The 22,053-nt window shown below is 38.9% G+C and overlaps 1 non-coding gene across 1 annotated transcript; it reads right to left on the reverse strand.

Annotated features, from left to right (window-relative positions):
- Positions 1–20,628: 20,628 nt before the first annotated feature.
- On the reverse strand, positions 20,629–20,735 carry LOC132654494 (U6 spliceosomal RNA). The gene has a single exon (XR_009592134.1). It is a non-coding gene; the product is annotated as a U6 spliceosomal RNA (small nuclear RNA).
- Between the last annotated feature and the right edge of the window lie 1,318 nt (positions 20,736–22,053).

The following is a 22,053-nucleotide window of genomic DNA, read 5'->3' on the forward strand; positions in this document are numbered from 1 at the left end:
GAAGAGGAAATGGAAGGAAAGTTAATCAGGGGGATAGGTAGGTGAGAGAAATGAGAAACTGTGGTTGGGTATACTGTTTTTGTATAAAAGAAGATCCTGTAATGGCTTGTGAGCCTTGAGCCCATACATCTATATCCAGAAAGGAATAATAACAGGTCCAATCCTATGAGAGTCTCCTTTGTGTGGTCCCAATTGCTCCAACTCAAGAAGGCAATGGTTGTGTAAAACCAGAAGGAAACAATTACATAATAATGTCTTGGGATTGAACTCAGAGCCTCCTCCAACTGAACTATACCCCTAGCACCAAGCATCTTATAGAAAACTGAGAGGCAATACTTCACTTAATGACGCAAATCTAGTTAGTGCTGGGATTAATGTTCAAACCACACATTGTCACAGGATTCACCACAAGCTGATAGACTTTGGGGAAGGTGAAGAGCAGGGTGCTAAGTGCCATGCACTTGTAAGCAGGAGCAACATTTCTGAGATATAATTTTGAGGTGAACGAAGTGACTTCCTGATTCCCTGAATAAACCATGAGCTTTTTCATTATCTTAGCAATACTTCCAGGCAGCCATCTCCAGCAGGAGTGAATGTGCTTTTGAACTTGTTTTCTGTATTTTGTGATTGGTTGTTCACTGTTTCTAGTCTGAAAACAGACTTCATAATAATGAACTGAATTTCTGCAAGTCCTTTGCCAAAGTTAGTCTTCATGGCTAAGGAGTTTGAGTTTTGGAGAATAAAACTGCAAAGAAAGATCGTCAAAGGAGTACACCATCCTCTTGCATTTCTGGTATTTTTTAAAATGTTCTATTCCATTTCATCCTATGACTACCTCTTGACTACCATACATGAGTCACTATGTTAAATAGTGAAAATGAATAAAGATTATGTGAAATATAACCACCTCCTTGCTTAGTTTTTTGTCTGCTAGGGGGATAAATAAGACAAAATGAAAGTAAGATGGAGATAGTTATGGATGGAGTATAGAAGGGAGTACAGAAACTTGGATTGCCACGGCAGGGGAGGGGACAGCTTCACTCACGAATCAGCATGCAGAGGGAACAGAATTTTAGCTGAGGCCTAGGAGATAAGGAATCATTAGTATGGCCACGTCTATTTTGGCCAGCCAGTGATTGTAAGTTCATTACAGTCAGTTTCAAGTTCTGCTTCTGCCCTCTCTCCCATAACCTCAAAGGATTTAGATTGCTTATTTTGAGCTCCCCAAATATGGTGAAATGAAGGAAGGTTATATTGGTTTAAAGTGAGACTCATGTTTTCTTATGTACCTTAGCACTGTACAAGGCAGTGATTATAACCAGGGCAAGCTGGTTCTATCCCCAGAACTTCATGACATTCATAGAGCATAAAACGATTGAACGATCATGCTCCCTCCAAAACTAATGTTTATTCTTCGTCCTCAGTGCAATAGTAAGAAGAAGTGTGGCCAATGGGAGGCAATTCTGTTGTGAGCTTTCTCCCTTAGGAAGTGGGACTAGTACTTTTACAAAGGGCCTTGGGGCTAACTGGGGTCCTATCTTGCTCTTCTGACCCTCTTATGTGAGGACACACTGTCCCCTAGCTGTGTAAAAGATAGCAACAAAGCTTTCAGGAGAGGCCCCTGGTGGTCACAAAAGTGATGGCTCTGTGATCTTGGCTTTCCTTACCTCTAGTGCTATGAGAAATAAATGGATGCTCTGTATAACAGATCCTAACTGTGATATGTGTGTGTGTGTGTGTGTATGTATATGTATATATATAATATTACACAATATAATGTATTATATAATATGTATACGTATTTAAGAACAACATGATTGGACTACAACAATCTAGGAAGAGAGAAGGATAGAAAATTTAGATATTATTGCCTTAGCCAACTCACTTATATCTGCCTAGATAAATCCAGCTATCATCAAAGGGCATGATCTAATTGCAGCATAATTAACTTCATTACCTTCATTATTTCCTTTCTGTGTCTCTCATCTTTCTGTCACTACAATGACAAAGCCTTCGTAATGATCCATTTTTAACACTCTCTCTGACATCCTCTCCCAGGCTCATACTTGCAAACTCATTCTTCATTTCTTTTTTCTTGATGAAGGTTTTTGCTTTTCTATCTCTTCTCAGTATCTCATGAAAGGTTAGTCTGAAGAACAATGATAACTATAATTTAGATAACTAGTCTCAGGCTTTAAAATTTTCAAAAATTTATTTTTATTTGTGTGTGTGTGTGTGTGTGTGTGTGTGTGTGTGTGTGCTTGCTATTGATATGTGTGCATCAATCCCTGGGAGCTGAAGTTAAATGTGGTTGTGAATTGCCTGACTTGGGTGCTGGGATCAAACTGTAGTCCTCTGCAAGAGGAGCAAGCACTCCTAACTGCTGAGCCTCCTCTCCAGCCCCCAAACCCAAGCTTTTTAAGAAACACCTTTTATTTGAAAAACAGTCATGCCTATCAGAATTTGAAAAACAACAATGAGATAGATATCAGCAAGCTCTCACTCCTTTTTCACATATGGTGTTGACAAATAAGTGACTCATAATAAAAATATAATGACCACATTTCTGCAGAGTTAGAGTCTGTGTTAAAAGAGGCGTCAAGTGGAGTAAGAGGGAAGGGAGGAGAATGAGGGGGAAAGGGAAAGTAAAAAATGAATCAAGAAGCAAATACAGTTATCTTCTCTAATTGCAAGTACAGTTTGATTCAATAAATATTCCTTATCTTTCTTTTTAATAATTAGTCTATGTCCATTTGGTAGCTACGTGATATGTGGAAGTTACTTGACCTACATTGGTTGCCACCTCAGTGAATCATTATGAAAAGAAAAGACTTAGTGTCTAAACAACCAAGGAAAGCATGACTACTTTATAAACTCAAGCCATTGTAAATAATCTGTGTTTTTTCCCCCACTAGCGTGTAGAGAGAATATCTTGTGTACTGTATGGATGCCTTTGTGAATTAAAAAAAACAAAAACCCTGCGGTCTATAAAAAAGGATAGAATAGAAGGTGGGACATCCGACAGGCAGAAAGCATTCTGGAAAAGAGCCAGGTGCAGGAGATTCACCTGGGAAAATGTGAGGAGGACAGATACATGGTACCCTAGCAGAGGTAACTAGCTATGTTGCAGAAGGTAGATTAGTATAAACGGGTTATTTTAAGCTATGAGCTAGTCAGAGAAGACCCTAGCTCTATGGCCTAGGTATTCGTAAATATATTTTGAGTCTTATGAGTTATTATTTCAGGATTTTGGTGTCAGGAGGGAAAACACACACCCTACTACACTATGGAGCTTATTATTGGCCAGGCTGGCTTGACACTCACTATGTAGCTGTTGAGTTTGTGGCAAGCCTCCTGAATCCTGGTATTATGGGTATGAGCCTTCATGCATGGTGTGTGTGTGTGTGTGTCTATGCAACTGTGTGTTTGTGTATGATTTATGTCTAAGTGGAGGCATGTCTATGCCATGCTGTTTGTGTGGGTCAGTGGACAACTATTCAGGAGTGGCTTCTTGCTCTCTACTTTGTTTTGAGGCAGAGTGTTTATCGTTCCCATATTTCACCATATTCTTCAGCCCAGCTGGCCAGCATGTTTCCAGGCAATAGCCCTGTTTCTGCCTCCCATCTCACTGTAGAAGTTCTGGGATTACAAATGTGCACTAGTGCATCTGTTCATTTATCTACTGAGCCATTTTCCAGATCCTTCATGCTTGGTTTTCTGTAAATTAAAACAAACAGACAAACAAACAAACAAACAAAAAGAAACAAACAAAAAGACAAAACCCCACCTTTATTTCCTCTATTTATACTTTTCAACCCCGTTTCATTGCAGTTGTGACTTTTATAAAGCAAGAGACTATACAAAATAATAACATTACAGATTTAAGGAATATATTAATAGAAAGTTACTTTGGGCTACCTTAGGGTATGATTGTAAGTTGTGTTGTAGTCTAGCACGTAATAAAATGGGGACATCTGATATATTATTATCATTGCATATTTTTCATAGAAGTTTTACTTTGAACTGTAGGCATAGTAAAAACTACTTCTTACAGATGAACGAAATAAAATAATGAAGTACTTGTGAAACTGATGGGTCTGTAAAACACCAAGTAAATAACTGAGGCTTTGAAAGACAGAAATCTTGTGTCTTTCTCATATGTGTACCATAGCGAATAATATATACATGAGTGTACGTAAGTGGGCATGAGTGTGAATACAAGCTTTGTAACTAGGAAAGAGACCATGAGGCAGGAGGAGGTGGGAGTCAACATGACACATGTGACATCAGCATGGAAAGAAGGCTATGAAGGGCAGGAAGCCAAAGTGAGAAAGAGAAGCGAGAAAAGCATGCTTTGTTGAAAAATGCCATAATGAAACATAATACTGTATATGCTAATTAAAAATTAAAATCTAAAAATCCATTTAAACAAGTAGGATTCTGACTCTTGTTAAAGTATAACTTGTCCAACATTATTAACTCTATGTGAGAAAGATTTTAAGCTATTGAGCTGTTAAAGATTGACTTGCCTTGACCTGCGCAATCTGTAGGACTGACTTTCCCTTTAATTTCAATGACTTAAGTTCAAACACTAGTGATAAGTTCATTATTAATGGATTTTCTTTTAGGATAAGAAAGAAAACAGTTTATTTCCCAAGCCCTTGAATATCTGGTATTTTTGAGCACCTCATTCAAGAATAATTTAGTGAAATACGGCTCTTGAGATGCTGCAAAACAAACTGATTTTAGGAAGTAAATGGGGAAGGACTTTTGAATGTTTTCTCTCCCTTTTTAAACTCACGAAGCAAAGCACTGCACGTATATGCTAAAAGATTTGGGTTGAACTAGCAGCACTTAGCCCTAGGAGGTGGGAGTTTTCATATAACTATACTTGTCAGTTCTGAAAGGCAAATAATGTCATTATTAAAGACTTTGGCAGTTACAATAGTTAAGGAAGTTGTCTGAATATAAAAAAATAAAATCACTGTGTAATTTCGATGGTGAGAAAAGCAGCCCACTCTTGATCTCACTGAAAATCTTGGGTGCTTCTTTTTTTTAAAAATAGGTTTATTAGAGGGACCGGAAAGCTGTCTTGGTGGCCAAAAGTACTTGCCACCCTTCCAAAGGACCTGAGTTCAGATCTTAGCACCCAAGTCTGGTTGCCATTATCTATAACCCAGTTTCAGATTATATTATGCTCTCTTCTGCCTGATGGCAACATTGTACACATCAGACAAGGGGTCACTCACATAAATAAAAAAATGCTATTTTATAAATAATAAAAAATGTGTATTAGAGATACAACTTTCACTTGGACAGTTGGAATTGACCAATTATGGTATATTGTGTAAATCTCTCAGATTTCTGTGATTCATTAGAATGAAGCCAGGTAGTTAACCATGAGTGGAGTTGTGACGAGTTTTCTTTCAATTAACAAAATGTTCCTTTACAAAGAATGACAGAGTCATTGTATACTAGAAGTGATACTTAACAAGGCTGACATGACAGAGGAAGCGTTTGTCTTGTTCCTTCTTTGAACAGATTTCTTTATTTTAGGGCTCTGGCTCTTCCCCAAAGTCTATACAGAATTAGCATATCTTAACAGAAGACAGCTCCATGCCTACAGGATCCTACACCTGAGACTCCTACCCTATTGTATCTTAGTGGAACAGGAAGCAGAGAGCAGACAGGAAGTGAGCCCTGGCTATAAAACCTCAACACTGTGATCCACTCTCTCAGGTGATGCTCTACTCACTAAAGGCTTCAGAGTCTTTCAAAACAATGCCACCAAGTGTTCAAACATATGAATAAGCCTATGGTGGATGGTTCACACCCAAACCACAACCTTATGCTTCTTCCTTCTTTTGTGGTTCCTGCTCTGAAGAAGTACCTGGAATATTTTCTTTCTTTCTTTTTGGAATATTTCCTTAAACTAGGCCTGTTTCTCCTGTGAACATGTTTGTATTGTAGAAGAGGTTCTGGGAAAGGGAACATACTCCACAGGAATTACTAGCAAGTGAAGGCCTATGACATGTCAAAACAGAAAGATGGTTAAGATCTCTGGTCTTAGAGTCAGGCAGATTCTCTTTCTCCCTCTCCCACTGTTGAGTTTGGTTGACTTATGAAAAACTGTGCATATTAAATAGTTATGACTTTATGACTTTTTCTGAGTTTAGAGGAATAGCTGTGAAACCATCACCAGGGAAGCCATTAGCATATTTACCATTTCCCAAAACTCATTTTTATAACATTTTCAGTGTGGTAAGAACATTTGTTAAGATTAATTCTCTTTGCAAATTAATATATAAGACTATCTGAGTTATGGACACTGTCTCCAAAATGTACGTTGCTTACCTGGAACTTTATATCTATAGGACCATGATAACTTCGTTTCTCCATTCTCCTACTGCCTGGCAGACATGCTCTACTTCCTACTTCTATGAATTTGATTTTTTAGAGTTTACATGAGCAAGGATATGAAGTATTTGTCTTTCTGTTCCAGGCTTGTTTTACTTAGCATATTATCCTTTCATTTCACCCATGTTATTGCAGACTACTAAATTTTCTTCTTAAAAAAAAATTGAGAGAGAGATATATAGAGAGAACATGTGTTTGTCTGAAACTTTTTGATGCATTCATACATTGGATATATAGATTGCTTACAACAAAATTGTTAATATTGCTGCTTTGAATAATGTGATAGTGGGCAAGGAAGTCAAGAATCTTTTAAAAATAGTTTTTATTTTGAATTTTATCTTTATGCATTTAGTATATATATATATATATATATATATATGTGTGTGTGTGTGTGTGTGTGTGTGTGTGTGTGTACATTTACACATGTGTACACATGGCATGCACATACGGTCAGAAGAGAACTGATCAATCTCGACTTCCACTATGTGGGTCCCAGGGATTAAATTCAGGTCAACAGATGTGGTGGCTAGTACCTTTGTCTGCTGAACCATCCAGCTGGCTTTCTGATACTATTTTTTGATTGCTTTTGTATGTACTCAGAAGTCGTGTTGCCACTGCTAATTTAGATTTCTGAGTAGCCTCCATATTATCAGGTATCAAGGTTTCTGTCTTTCCATATCCACAAAGGCTTAGAAAGGGGCCTTTGTGAGCTCTGGTTTTCTGTTTTCCCACTGGGAGATGTTAACAGTCTCTGTGATTGCTATTAAAATTAATTAGAAGGAAACCATGTAGCATTCTGATGTACACAAAGGAAATGGCTGATACATGGAAGCATTTTAATAGGTGTACTAAAGCACTATTTTGCTTTAATGGAAGCTATTTCTTAGAATGGGGATAATTGTGTGAGAGGGAAGGAAGTGGGGTTGTAGGAATAAAAAAATCAGTAGAAATGGAAGGAATAAATTCTAGAGCAAATACATTTGCTAGCCACATAGAGTAGACAGGGACATGACAAAAGGAGAAAGCCACAGGGTGGAACCAACTGCATGAATGGCGTGAGGGAGAGATAGTAAAGAGATATGCTGAGTGAGAGAAAAGCTTTCATCCAGATTTTACTAGCTACCACTGCTGTTGGCCACCCAATCAGTGGGTGTCCCTCCTCATGAACATGGGGTTAGAATTTAGAAGATGATGCTGAAACGAGGAAATGTTTTTATTTATTATTTCAGCATGTTTATTTTTTTAAGTAAATTTATTTTTTTTTATTAATTGCAGTTTATTCACTTTGTATCAGCTGTAGCCACCTCCCTCATCTCCTCCCAATCCCACCCTCTTTCCCTCGTCTCCCATGCCCCTCCCCAAGTACACTGACAAGGGAGGACCTCCTCCCCTCCCATTCCTAGCCTATTAGGTCTCATCAGAACTGTCTGTATTATTTTTCTCTGTGGCCTGGTAAGACTGCCCCCCACTCAGGGATAGGTGATCAAAGAGTCAGCCACTGAATTCATGTCAGAGACAGTCCCTGTTCCCATTACTAGGGAACCCACTTGGAGACTGAGCTGCCATGGGATACATCTGTGTAGAGGTTCTAGGTTATCTCCTTGCATGATCATTGATTGGAGGAAATCTTTTTTTTTTTATTTTATTTTTTTTTATCAGTTACATTTTATTTACTCTGTATCCCAGCCGTGTCCCGATCCCTCATTCCCTCCCAGTCCCTCCCTCCCTCTCTCCCTCATCTCCACCGTGCCCCTTTCCAAGTCCACTGATGGGGGGGACCTCCTCCCCATTCATCTGATCCTGTTTTATCAGGTATCTTCAGGACTGGCTGCAAAGCCCTCCTCTGTGGCCTAACAGGACTGCTCCTCCCTTCGGGGGTGGGGAAATCTTAATAAAGAGTGGAGTCAAGCCTTGTTTAATTAGCTGTACCCTGTGAATTTTTATGTAAAACTGGGTGGACTGTTGTGGAAAATCTTTTGAGTTATAAACAGCAGAACTATACTGAGGCTGTTGAGTTCCCTGGGTGATGTTGCCTTCTTTCTCAACCTGGTGACCCACTTAAGATGATAAATATAGGCACCTGCACCTTTCTGTTGTACTTATTGGTGATGCTACTATTAATTAAAGAAACATGGAGTGAAAAGCAAGCCAAGAAACAAAAAAGAAAGCTCATTCTCCAGGTAACTGGAAGGCTGGGAAGGTTTAGGGCAACTTCAGCAGGCCTTTCCTTAGTATTTTCTCATTCCTTTTCACCACTGCCTGAAAAGGGTAGGCAAGCAGTGAAGCACCAAGCCAATAAATGTTACCGCGTCATAGCTTTGGACATATGCACACAAATGCTCACACACTTCCATAGTCACACATACATGGTGACACAAAGTCCTTGTTGGGTACTATGCAGGGGAGTCTGAATCCTGGCCAGAATTTTGGCTTACCTAGAGAAAGTCAGTAGAGAGGATAGCTATTTGATTTATATGGCAAATTTAATGCAGGGGCAGATTTTGGTTCCCAACTTTTGGCAAGTGAGTGTCTTAGTCCCAAAGACTCAGTAAAAACCTTCATATTTGAGTTATCTACATGGTCAAGGGAAGGTTTTGAGTCTTCAGTTGTTTCACTCATTGAAATCTCACAGAGAGGTAGATTTGTCTCTGTTCTTTTCAGGTCTGAAATTCTCTGCATTTTCATCATGGCTGTTCTCTCAAACAACAGCACCTTGACCTCATTTCCTTCCTACCTTTTTAGTCTATCACTATGTCTTAGAAACATGTTTTATATCCATGAACCTGGCTTTCAGTTTTAATTTACCAAAAGCTTATTGATACTGTTGAAATATAGTCAGAGCCACAACGTGAAGGCAAAGGACAAGGTATCACTGCCCCAGATTTAACTCATAATTTTTCTTGCTGTTTAACAGAAAACTCAAAATATATGGAAGACAGTTTATGTTCAGCTTATTTTAGTGTATGGATATATACCACTCAGTAGTATGCATAAGATATGTAGTTCCCCCTTTTTGTTTTAGACGCCTCAGGCAAGAGTAGAGGTCTGATCTCTGATATTAGAAATAAATTGGGACTTTGTACCGATGTTCATTTAGGTGTCATCCACCCAAAGAGCATCAGACCCGTCTGATACCTTTTTCTCAGAGGCGGGACCTGGGGCATCAACCCGCATGCAATCAGACATGCTCTTCTCTGGGTCCAAAGCGGCTGACCCTGAGTGCAGTGCTTAGCCTCGCATCCTGAGCGTAACATTTTAGCTTTTTATACTCTTGCCTGATGCGTCTAAAACAAAAAGGGGGAACTGTAGAGAGCTGTGTAATGCTGCGCCTGAAAGATGGAGCTGGTTTCTGCCTTCCACCTTCCCGATGGTGAGTGCTCTCTGTCACGAACAATTCCATATTTGGCTAAGGCTGAGGATCTGGCTTGCTTCAGTGTATGTGGACCTATCTGCATTGCCCACGTAGCACGCTGGGGTTGGCTACCCAGAGGCTATTTAAGCTGTGGGCTGGCTTTCCCCAGGGTCTGATGATTGGTCAAGGTTCCTGAATAAACTGCATTGAGAAGAAAAAAAAAAAAAAAAAGATATGTAATACCTAGTGAAATCATGAAAAGAGGCCTTTCCTGTTTCAGTGGTTAAGTCCATGCTTTGGACCAGTTTTAATGCCTACCTTTCTGTGGTGTTTATTGTGCTAATCAAATAGTAGCTTTTCACCAGGCCAAACAACCTTTGCTGCGCTATCTTAGAAATCATACAGTAGGGTTACCCGATGTTAGGGAAGGAAGTTGGCTGAAATAAAGCTTGCCTGGGCTGGATGACCAGCTTTTGAGAAACGATTCCCTGAAGCGGAAGACCAAGACATGTTTTCATGCTTTGCTCTCTGTGTTTGGTCTCTGTGACTATCACAACTGCATGGCACAATCCATCTATTAAGAGGAAGATTTGTTTTGGTTTCCATTTTTGGTAGCTGTAGTCTTTTGCCTCTCTGCCGGCGATGAAGAAACACACAGTGGGAGTTTGTGGTGGAGAAAAACTTGCCTGATGTCAGGAGACAAGAGACACAGAGAGAAGAGAGTGGAGTCTCATGGTTGCTTTCAAAAGAACTCACAGGAGGCCTGTTCTGTGAACGTTTCCACAGCCTTCCCGTAATGCCACGCTGAGAACCAAACCTTTAATGCTCGTCTTTCCTGGGACAGTTAAGATGCAAGCATAGTGACCTGTGCGAGGTCTTATCTTGGAACACTTCTATCACCCCCAATGACAGGAATTATCAAAGGAAGACATGTCCTTATTCTTCCCAAGTTTTAATGGGGGGGGGGCATGTAAGTGTGAAAAAGGAGCAACAGAGATTCGTGACAAGCACAGGGAACTGTGAGTCTGTCTGTTCTAAAATTAGAATGTGGTGTTTTAGAACATCCCCGAGTAGCCAGTTCTCCTCTACTGCTTCATTTCTAGGTGATGAGTCAAGGAAGAACAAGTCATGCTTCTAGAAAATTTGTGTCTCTTCCTCTTGTGATTTTAGAAAGTTAAATCACAGGGGAGTCATCTTTGAAGTCTGTTAATGTATTTATTTCAGTCTTATTTATATATAAAATAACTCTATCACAAGGTGAATGTATTTAAGAAGCAACTAATAAGCCTTTTCACTCATCCAGATCCTGTGTATTCTTCTCCAGGGTCTAGGCTGATCAACATGCCTGATGCTCCCCTTCACAAATCATTCCAGATACACATCACACTCCTGCTTGACCCAGGATGCACATCTCTTACACCAGCCCTTTTGTCCACCTGACTTTATTTCACCTGAGCCATTTCCAACCTCTAGGCACAAACCACTCACACATCTTATCCTCTGCTCCAACCTTTTCTTAGTCGGTATCAAACACAGAATTAACAAAAAAAGTCCACGTCCAGATTACATCTCCCCTTCGAAATCTATAAGTCCTATAGAAATATTCACCAAAGAACATGAAAAATAAAAAAATATAGGAGAGGAACATATAGGAAATGTGGGATGCCAGGAAAGGCCCAAACATGTGAATTATAAGAATAGATCAGAGAAAAGAACATCAAGTCAATGACATAGATGAGGTCTTCACCAAGCTCATAGAAGAAAACTTTTACAAAGTAAGGAAAGACAAACCATGCAGATACAAGAAGCATGCACAACAACAAATAGACAAGACCCAAAAAGAAATCCCCATGGCATATAATATTTAAAACACTAAGTATGCAGAAGAAAATGCATAGAAAAACTGCAAGAGAAAACTACACAAGAAATATACAAATGAAAAACCCACCAGAATAATAGGTAATTTTTCAGTGAAAACTTTGAAAGCCAGAACCCAGAACAATGCGTTCCAAGTCCTAAAAACTGTGAGAGCCAACCTAGAACAATATACCCAGCAAAACTATCTGCAATTTTGAAGGACAAAGAAAATTTTCCCACAACATGAATAGTTTAAATAATTTTATATCCAATAAACCAAATCCCAAAATGAAACAGAAAAGAATATTTTGGGTTGAATAGAGGAATGAGCGTAAACAGAGGGAATGTGAAAAGAAAAGTAGAGTTATAATTAAAATAAAACACAAACAATACCCCAAAGATCACATTTTACACACACACACACACACACACACACACACACACACACACACAGTGATACAGACACACACAGACCCTCCACCCCCACCCCTTCAACCATAACCTTAAATATCAATGGCTTCAATTTTCCAGTAAAAAGACACAAGGTGACTGAATGGATCAAGAACAAAAAACATCTTTTTGTTGTCTGTAAGAAACGTTAAATATAGGCACTGCCTTAGAGTAAAGTGATGGACAAAAATACTTTAATCAAATGGAATGAAGATGCAAGCAGATATCAACATTCTGATATTTGACAAGATAGACTTCAAGCTAAATCTTATTTTAACAGGTAAAGAGGAACGCTTTATTCTAATCAGTGGAACTAGTAAGCAAGAAGATACTAGTCTCCTAAACATATACTCACCAAACTGTGGTGTACCCAATTTTGTAAAGAAAAAAATATATACTGCTAGATTTAAAGACACAGATTAACAACAGAGTGTTAACAGTGCGTGATTTCAGTATTTCAATTTTCCTTAAACACATCATCTAGGCAAAAAATAAACAGAGAAACACCTACAAAAATTGTAAACCAAATGGACTTAGCAGATATCTATAGAACATCCCACCCATATACCAAAGAATACAATTTCTACTTAGCAGCAGAGGGAAGCTTCTGTAAAATATACCAAATCCTGGGACACACACATATACACACACCCACACACATTTATAAATTCAAGAAGATTGAAACAACTTTGTATATCCTACCTGACAACAATGCAATAAAATAAAATTAACAGCAAACAAATATGTAGTAAAGACATAAACTCATGGAGATTAAACAGCTTCTTACTTAATGATGAATGGGTCAAAGAAAAAAATATATGAAATTTCTTGAAAGTCAATGAAAAGTAAAACATAGCACAACATTCCTTTGGAACATGTTAAAAGCAGTCCTATGGGGGAAGTTGATAGCTCTAAGTGACTATATTTAAAAAATAATGAAAAAGAATTCAATTAAATGATTTAATGATGAAACTGAAAAATTTGGAATAACAAGAAGAAACCAAATCCAAAACCAATCAGTGGCAAAAATAATAGAAATCAGAGCAGAAATCACTGAAATAGAAACACAGAAAATAATACAGAGGATAAATGAATCTAAGAGCTGGTGCTTTGAAAAAATAAGCAAAATTGACAGACCCTTGGCCCAACTAACCAAAAGAAAAAAAATAGTTAAATTAACAGATTCAGAATCCAAGTGGGATCCCTAGTAAGGGGAACAGGGACTGTCTCTGACACGAACTCAGTGGCTAGCCCTTTGACCACCCCCTCCTGAGGGGAGAGCAGCCTTGCCAGGCCACAGAGAAAGACAATGCAGCCAGTCTTGATGAGACTAGATAGGCTAGGGTCAGATGGAAGGGGAAGAGTACTTCCCTTATCAGTGGACTTGGAGAGGGGCATAGGAGTGGATGAGGGGATTGAGGGTGGGACTGAGAGGGGTTGAGGGAGGGGGCTACAGCTGGGATATAAAGAGAATAAGCTATAATTAATATAAAAATTTAATCAAAAATTGAAACAAACAAGGAAATATTACAACAGATAACAAAAAATTCAGAACATTTTAAGGGACTATTTTAAAAATCTTTACTCCATTAGGTTGAAAAACTTAAAAGCGAAATGATTTTCAGCAAAACCACCAAAATTAAACCAAGAGGTCAACAACCTTAAATAGATCTATAACAAAAAAGGAGATTGATACAGTAATAAAAGACTTCTAACAGAAAAAGTCCAGGTAAGATGGATTCACAGCAGAATTTTATTGGATTTTAAAGACCTACAGTCAATTTTTCTTACATTAGTCAAAAGAAATACGGAAGACGCATTCCTAAACTCCTATGAAGCCAGTATCTCTCCAACACCAAAGGCAGAAAAAGAAACAAGAAAACTACAGGCCAGTATGCCTGATAAGCAATGACTAAACAATACTCAATAAAATGCTTGCAAACAGACAGACATGAAAATGATTGTCCACCATGATCAAGTTGACTTTATCCATAAAATGTACCGATGCCTACCAGGGCCGGGTCTACTGTGTAGCCCAGATAAAGTGTGGGTCCTGCTCTCCTGAGTGCTGCAGCAGGCAAGGAGTGGGGTCAATGGCTTTTTAAACACAACAACAGCTAACATACAGAAAAAGAAATCATGGACATACTCCTATTCCTAATAATCTCAAAGAAAAAGACATCCCATGCTCATTGACTGGTAATATTAATATTGTGGAAATGACCATTTTCCTAAAAGAACATTAACAGATTCAATGAAATTCCAATCAAGAATTTTATCTAATTCTTTATGGAAATGGAAAAAAAATTACCCTAAAATTCCTATGGAACGAGAAAAGTTCCTGGATAGCCAAAATAATCCTGAGCAAAAGGAACAATGACGAAGGGATTATGATTCTAGATCTCAAGATAAATTAGAGAGACAAAGTAATAGAAACCAGGTGCTACAGAGACAAAAACAGACATAGAGACCAGTAGAGCAACATCAGAGCCAGGAGCACAGGTAACTTCAACCATTTAATATTTGACTAAGAGGCCAAAAACATAAGCTGGACAAATGGAAACATCTTTACCAAATGGTGGCAGGAAAAAACTTGCAGAAGTATGAAATCAGACCTGCATCTCTCACTGTGCAAAAAAGTCACTACAAATGGCTTAAAGACCTCAGTGTGAAACCTGAAACACTGAAAGTGCTAGGTAAACATAGGCCGTGCCCTACATGATCTAGGCTTAGGAAAGGATTTCCATGTGAGAGGGAAACACTGAAGGAACTGCCTAGATCGGAGCAGTCGATGGACATGTCTATTGGGGGTTGTCTTGATTTCTATTAGGTGCGAGAGCCCAGCTGACTCTGGGAGTCAGCCCTATGCGGCGGGTGGCTCTGCAGTATGTGAGAAAGCTAGCTAAGCATGAGCTTTTCACACAAGCCAGAGACCAGTGTTCCCACGTCATCCTGCACTCAGGTACCTGATGTGGGGTCTTCGTTTTTAGAATTAATTAATTTTCATTAATTACAATGTATTCATTTTTATCCCATCTGTAGCCCCCTCCCTCATCCCCTCCCATTCCCACCTTCTCTCCTCCACCTCCTCCCATGCCCCTCTACAAGTCCACTGATAGGGGCGGTCCTCCTCCCCTCCTCGTAAGGCTGCTCCTCCCTCAGGGGGAGGTGATCAAAGAGCCAGCCACTGAGTTCTTACCTCAACTTCCCTCAGTGATGGACTATGACCTGGAAATATAAGATGAAATAAATACTTTCCTACTCCAAGTTGCCTTTTGGCTAAATCTGGTTTTCTAGAATCCCATAATGTGTCATTTTCTTTATCTTAAGTGTTGTTCCTTATTCAGAACTTAGTTCAGGTTGATGTGGTAATCTAGAACGGGTTTAATTTATTCTCTTTCGCTACTAATCAGACTGTATTATTTATGTGAGGATAATTTCAAAAATCTGCATTTTGCACCTTCCTGACAAAATTAGAACTGCAGTTTGTGAACGGCATGGAGAGAGGAAATATCTTCCAAATTAGATCCTCCTGCACGTTTGCATGTGGAAACTAAGCACTGTTTTGTCTTTTCAACTTTCTGAAAAATAAAGTTAATTTTAGATTTACAGAATTTTTTTTTTTTTTTTTTTTTTTTACAAAGATAGTACCAAGTGTTGATATATAGAGCTCCACAAGGAGAACAACAGAACCAAAAATTCTGGGCCTAGGGGTCTTTTCTGAGACTGATACACCAACCGAGGACCATTCATGGAGATAACCTGTACCCCTGCACAGAGGTAGCCCGTGGCAGCTCCGTCTCCAAATGGGCTTCATAGTAAGGGGAACAGGGGCTGTCTCTGACATGAACTCAGTGGCTGGCTCTTTGATCACCTCCTCCTGAGGGGGGAGAAGCATGATCAGGCCATAGAGGAAGAGTATGAAAGACAGTTCTGATGAGACCTGATAGGCTAGGGGCAGATGGAAGGGGAGGAGGGCCTCCACTATCAGTGGACTGGGGAAGGGGCATGGGAGGAGATGAGGGAAGTAGGGAGGATGGGATTGGGAGGGGATGAGGGTTGGGCTATAGCTGGGATACAAAGTGAATAAATTTTAATAAATAAAAAAAATTATATTAAAAAAGAGTTGATATACTCCCCACACCAGTTTCCTTTGTTCTAAATTTGTATTTTGGTAAATTTGTCACATTTAATAAATGAACATATCAAATATTAGCCAAAGTTCATAATTTTCCCAGGTTTCTTTTGTTCTTAACCCAAGTTTCTTTTTTTCTGTTTCTGGGTCCCATCCAAGATATTACGATGCACTTCATCATTGTGCCTCAATGATGTGATGGTTTCTCAGACTTTCTTTGTTAGGTAATTTTGTAGGATAGACTTCAGTTGCAGTTTGGCTGATGCATTTCTCATGATTCCTTGGGTTCAGAGAGCAAGTTTATAGAGGCAAAGTGCTATTCTTTGATTTCAGGAGCTTATCTGATCAGAAGAATCTTCAGCCTAGTTCCTTCACATTAAAACCATGGTGTTTGTGGCCTAAGAACTGGCATTTTTGCGATTAAATGTGATGCTTTATGTGCATTAATATTTTATGATGGAAAGTCATTTTTTTTCCGTTTGCTTGTGTGATTTTGCTAGCTCTTATGTTGAGATTCAAGACTTTCCACTTGCTTGGCCTTTGAAGACTGTGAGGCTTTTGTCTTTGCCTTCTGTGCTTGATTACTTTGCTCTGCCTTTGCTTCCCTATGTCATTATCCTCAATGGGAAGACTGTGCTCCCAGGAGATGTAAGTCTTTTGCCAAAGTAACGCCTGTGTTTTTGGCTTGCAGAAGAAGATTGATAGATTGTCATAGAAAGGGAAGGGAAACAGTTGCCATTGGTGATTAAAATATGCACTTCTGATTAGATTTGAATGTGCTGACTTGGATTTCTAGGCAGTGATGCCCAGGAATCAGCATTGCATCCAACGCTCTCAGTGATTCTAATGTACTCTGAAGTGATGGTACCACACTATTAGCTAATGTCTTGAAAGAGAGTACAAATTACAAAAGCCTATCTGGCATGCTATTTTGCAGAAAGCTTTCTCTGAGATCAAAGACTTCTTTTCTGTTCCAGAAGCTACTCCTAAAGCCCAAGCTCAAGCTAGCTGTCAACATATTTTCCCTTTGATTACCTCCATAATTTACTTTCTTCAACTATCTCTCAGTGGAGAAGGGTTATCCCAGTGGATAGGAAGAAAGTTTCTGTGGTGGTCATTATGGAGACTGTGAAGGCAGGGAGGTCAGATCACTGGGGGGCATTGTTTGAAAATGTTCTCCAAAGCTCTGATAACTATGAGGGTGTTGGGGAGACATCAGGTGTGGAGAAAGTCAAAGAGGTAAGGGAAGGTGGGGTTCATGATGATACATGGTTGTGGCTTAGTCTATAAATAGATTGCATGTTGCAAGGGGTTACTAAAAGACCAGCTAGAAGCACCTTTTGGAAAGCGTTGTAAGTTAGGAAATACTAGGAATTATTGAGAGTTTTGTTTAAAACACACATCAGGTAAGTAACTAATAAGTGTTTGTCCTGATGTAAAGATGTGTGTTTATTATGAAGATAGTTGTTTTGAAGCAAGAGTTTCAAATGTCTTTAGTGGCTTGGATACAGATTTACAGAAACTGTAAATACCAATTTTAACAAGGTTTTTGTTTTACCATTATTATTCCTTAAGCTTAATTTTTATTTATGAGTGTGTCTATGTGTGTGTCTATTACATATCTGCAGGTGTCTGTGGAAGCCACAAGAGGACATTGGATCTCTAGAGCTGTAGTAATGGGCTGTAGTAGCAGCAAGATGTTAGTTCTGGGAACAGACTCAGGTCCTCTAGAAGAACAGCAAGTGTTTTAAACCACTGATTCATCTGTTCAGCCCTGTGTTCAATATCATTTCCATGTTAGATACATAATAGGACCTTCATGCATGTAACATGTTAGACAATAATGAGGAGCCACAAATATCTTAGCTTCTCATCTTCCAGGAGCTTGCATGATTTTTTTTTTTTTTTTTGGAGGCGAGGAGAGAAGAGGCAATCTTGGTGCATAGACTACCAGACATCTCCTGTCCACATAGGTGTAGTTCAGAGGATGGCTTCTTAACTGAATTATCTGGGGACTGACCTCACAGAATGAACTGGAAGTATGGGGAAAAGAAACAAGTATTTCACTTGGTAATATTGTCAGCAATTAATAACGCAATACAAATATTCACGGTTGGTCTGGTGACGTGCTTGTTACTCTGTCTGGTTGGCACTGTGGGTTGTTTATGGTGGACTGTACAGGACAGCATGAAACATGAGCTTGGGGTCAGATTGCAGAGGGCCATTACAACCAAACTGTATATTTCATTGAAGATCAACAGGGATCTTTAAGATTTTGAGCATAGGGGTGATGAAATAAGAGTTAAATTGTAGACATAGTTGTTATAATTTGTTCATAGGATAGACTGAAGTACTCAGTACAGCAGGATGCATTCAGGAAATCTTTTGCAAGCATGGCCAGAGCCTGAAAAAAAAAAAAAAGAAATCAACAATGCAGATATAGAAATGCCATGACTAAATATTTTGCAGAAGAATAATATGAAAGCTTACCCAACCTTATTCTGAGGGTTTTAGACAGTTTCCTTTATTTCTTGTCTTTATTTATTTTTAGCATGGAGTTTCTGGCGAGGAAAATAAAGCTCAGAAAAGTTTCATGCCCAAAGATATATAGCCTTTGAGTAAAGGTTATAGAGCTGAAATTATCAATATAATGTGCACTAACCATATAAACTATATTAAGTAAAGTTAAATGTTTGAGAGTTAGATAGTTTATTACATGGTACATTTCAAAAGCCTTATGTGGCTGTATTGAGGATGGAATATTTCTTATGGGGCTGGAGAGATGGCTCAGTGGTTAAGCGTACTTACTGCTCTTCCAGAGGACCTGAACTCAGTTTCCAGCACCCACATGGAATGGACCCCAACTGCCTGTAACTTCAGCTGGAGGGGATCTGACACCTTCTTCTGGCATTTGTGTATGAATACCCACGTTCACATCACACACAGACACACACACACACACACACACACACACACACAGACACATGAACACACACACAAATAATCCTTATTCCTATTACTGTAGAAGATTCTACTGAACAGATTATGAACCTGTTCTTAATTCACTTTTCAACCTCCTATTGATATGTCCACCAAATTAAACACCAAAAATAAAACCAATAATCAATAAGCAGTCTAATGAACTGAGTAGAGTTCTTAAAACAGGAAGCAGATGGCTAATGAATATTTTAAAAGGTGTTCAGCATCATTAACCACCAAGTAAAGGCAATTTTTAAAAATTGAAAATAGATTTTTTTTCCTCTCACACAATGCATCTTGACCAGTTTATCTTCTCTCCACTCCTCTCAGACGATTCCCAGCTCCCCTCTCCCCCAGATCTACTCCATTTGTTTTCCTTCAGAAAAGAGCAGAGACAAAAACGAAAATAACAAAGCAAAATAAAATAAGACAAGGCAAAAAGGCTGGGCAAGAGAACACAATGGGAAGAAAAGAGTCCCGAGAGCTGACAAAAAGAGTCAGAGACACATCCAATCCCACGGTTAGGAGTCCTACAAAAACCCCAAGCTGACATCCATCACATATATGCAGAGTAACTGCCTTAGACCCTCAGATGCCCTGTGCTTGCTGCTTTTAGTGTCTGCGGGCCAATATGAACCCTGCTGAATTGATTTGGCGGGCCATTGTTCTCCTGAAGTCTTTCATGCTCTTTGATGCCTACAATAAGGAAAGTCAAACTGAAATAATATTGAAATGCAATCTTACTTCAGTTAGGTTGGTTATTAGCCAAAACAACAACAGCAGCAGCAGCAACAACAACGACAACAACAAATTCTGACAAAGACCCATGGAAAGGTCTTATTCATTCCTGGGGGGAGTGTAAACCAGTGTAGCCACTGTGGAAATCAGTATGTAGATTTCTTAAAATTACAACCCAGTCACAACACTCTTGAGCATATAGCCAAAGAGTTTTGTATTCTACCCCAGAGATACTTCCTCAGCAATGTTTATTGCCACTCCCTTCACAACAGCAAGGAGGTGGAATCAGCTTAGAAATACATTAACAAGTGAATAGATAATGATGTGTGTATGTGCACAGTGGAATTTGATCCATCTACAGGGAAACATGAAATTTTGAGGAAGACATATGGGTCTTGAAATTATGTATTAATGTTTCTTTTACAAATGTGGGTGCTCTCGTGTTTGGGGCATAGATGTTCAGAATTGTGGTGTCTTCTTGGTGGAGTTTTCTTTTGATGAGTACGAAATGACCTTCCCTATCTCTTTTGATTAATTTTGGTTGAATATCTATTTTATTAGATATTAGAATGGCTACTCCTGCTTGCTTCTTGCGTCCATTTGCTTGGAAAACCGTCTTCCAGCCCTTTACTCTCAGGTAATGTCTATCTTTGTGACTTAGGTGTATTTCTTTTATGCAACAGATTGTTGGGTCTTGTTTAAAAATATGGAATGCTTCACGAATTTGCCTGTCATCTTTGCGCAGGGACCATGCTAATCTTCTGTGTATCATTCCAATTTTAGTATATATGTTGCCGAAGTGAGCACGGGTCTTGGAATTATTATATCAACTGAGGTAAGTGAGACTGAAAAGATAAATCCTGCTTATTCTCTAGCATACTTTTAATTTTTATCTATCTGTTTCTTTTTATAGTGAATTGGACTATAGGTTACTGTATTAGTTACTTTTCTGTACTTGTGATAAAACACTATGACCCAAGCAACTTATAGAAGAAAGAGTTTATTTTGGCTTATACTTCCAAACAGCTAAGCATCCATTATGGCAAGGAGGCATGGCAACAAGCAGCAGGCAAGGTGGAAGGTACAGGAAGCTGAGAGACCACAGCTTTAATCACAAACACCAAACAGATAAAATGAACTGAAAGTGGGACCAGGTTATAATCTCTCAAAGTCTATCCTCAATGACATAGTTCCTGCTGCAAAGGTGAACTTCCTAAACTTCCCCAGTGTCACCAACAGAGGAGCAAGTATTCAAATACCTGAGCCTATGACATTGCATGACATTCTCATTCAAACCAGAGCAGCTGTGAAACTAGAAAGGGGACCATGGCATGGGAAAAAGAAGTCTATAGCAAGTCAGGGAGGGTAATAGAACATGCAATATGAATACAGAAAGGGGACTATGGAGAGTGGAAGGGCATGGGAAAGAAGGGTGGAGGGGGAGGGAGAAGGGGAAGAAGGAAGACCAACAGGAATAAACTATACACGAGAATGGCATAATGAAGCCTATCATTTTGTATGCTGGTTGAACAAATATATACTAGCTCCTCCAAATTCTTTGATGTCTTCCTAGATATAGATACACGAGAAGAGAGAGAGGGAGTGTGGGTTAGGACAGCATTTTAATGGGATTCTCTATCAGTATGTTGGTGAGATTTATTAAAAAGATACCATTTCATGTTTTTTTTTTTCAATTCTGTGAGTTAGGCTACTTTAAATTTTATTGGAAGGAAATAAGGTTGTATTAATTGAGGACAGTGTAACTCTATGATGATAATGATATCATGTTAGTTTCTTAGGAGATACCAATTGCAGTTGGTTTGCTGTTCAGGCCCTCAGTTATCTCAGTTATAATTTTCAGATCCCTCTTAGCAAGTTTACAGCTTAATGAGATGGCATGGTCATGGTTACATGTCTGGTTTCTTTTTAGGTTTCTCCGAGAGGCTCCTTAGCTTAGTTCTTCATTTTCAAATTGACTACGAAGATATGTAGTCATCAGATGAATGTCTTCTCACTCTGGCTACAATATTGTTAAATCAAGGACACTAATTATATATCTCTGTGATATAGGGATTAGGATAATGTTAAACTTCTAAGACATTGGTTTCTTTGATTTCAAATGAAA

The sequence above is a fragment of the Meriones unguiculatus genome, chromosome 5, assembly GCF_030254825.1.
Source record: "Meriones unguiculatus strain TT.TT164.6M chromosome 5, Bangor_MerUng_6.1, whole genome shotgun sequence".
In the NCBI taxonomy this organism is placed as follows: domain Eukaryota; kingdom Metazoa; phylum Chordata; class Mammalia; order Rodentia; family Muridae; genus Meriones; species Meriones unguiculatus.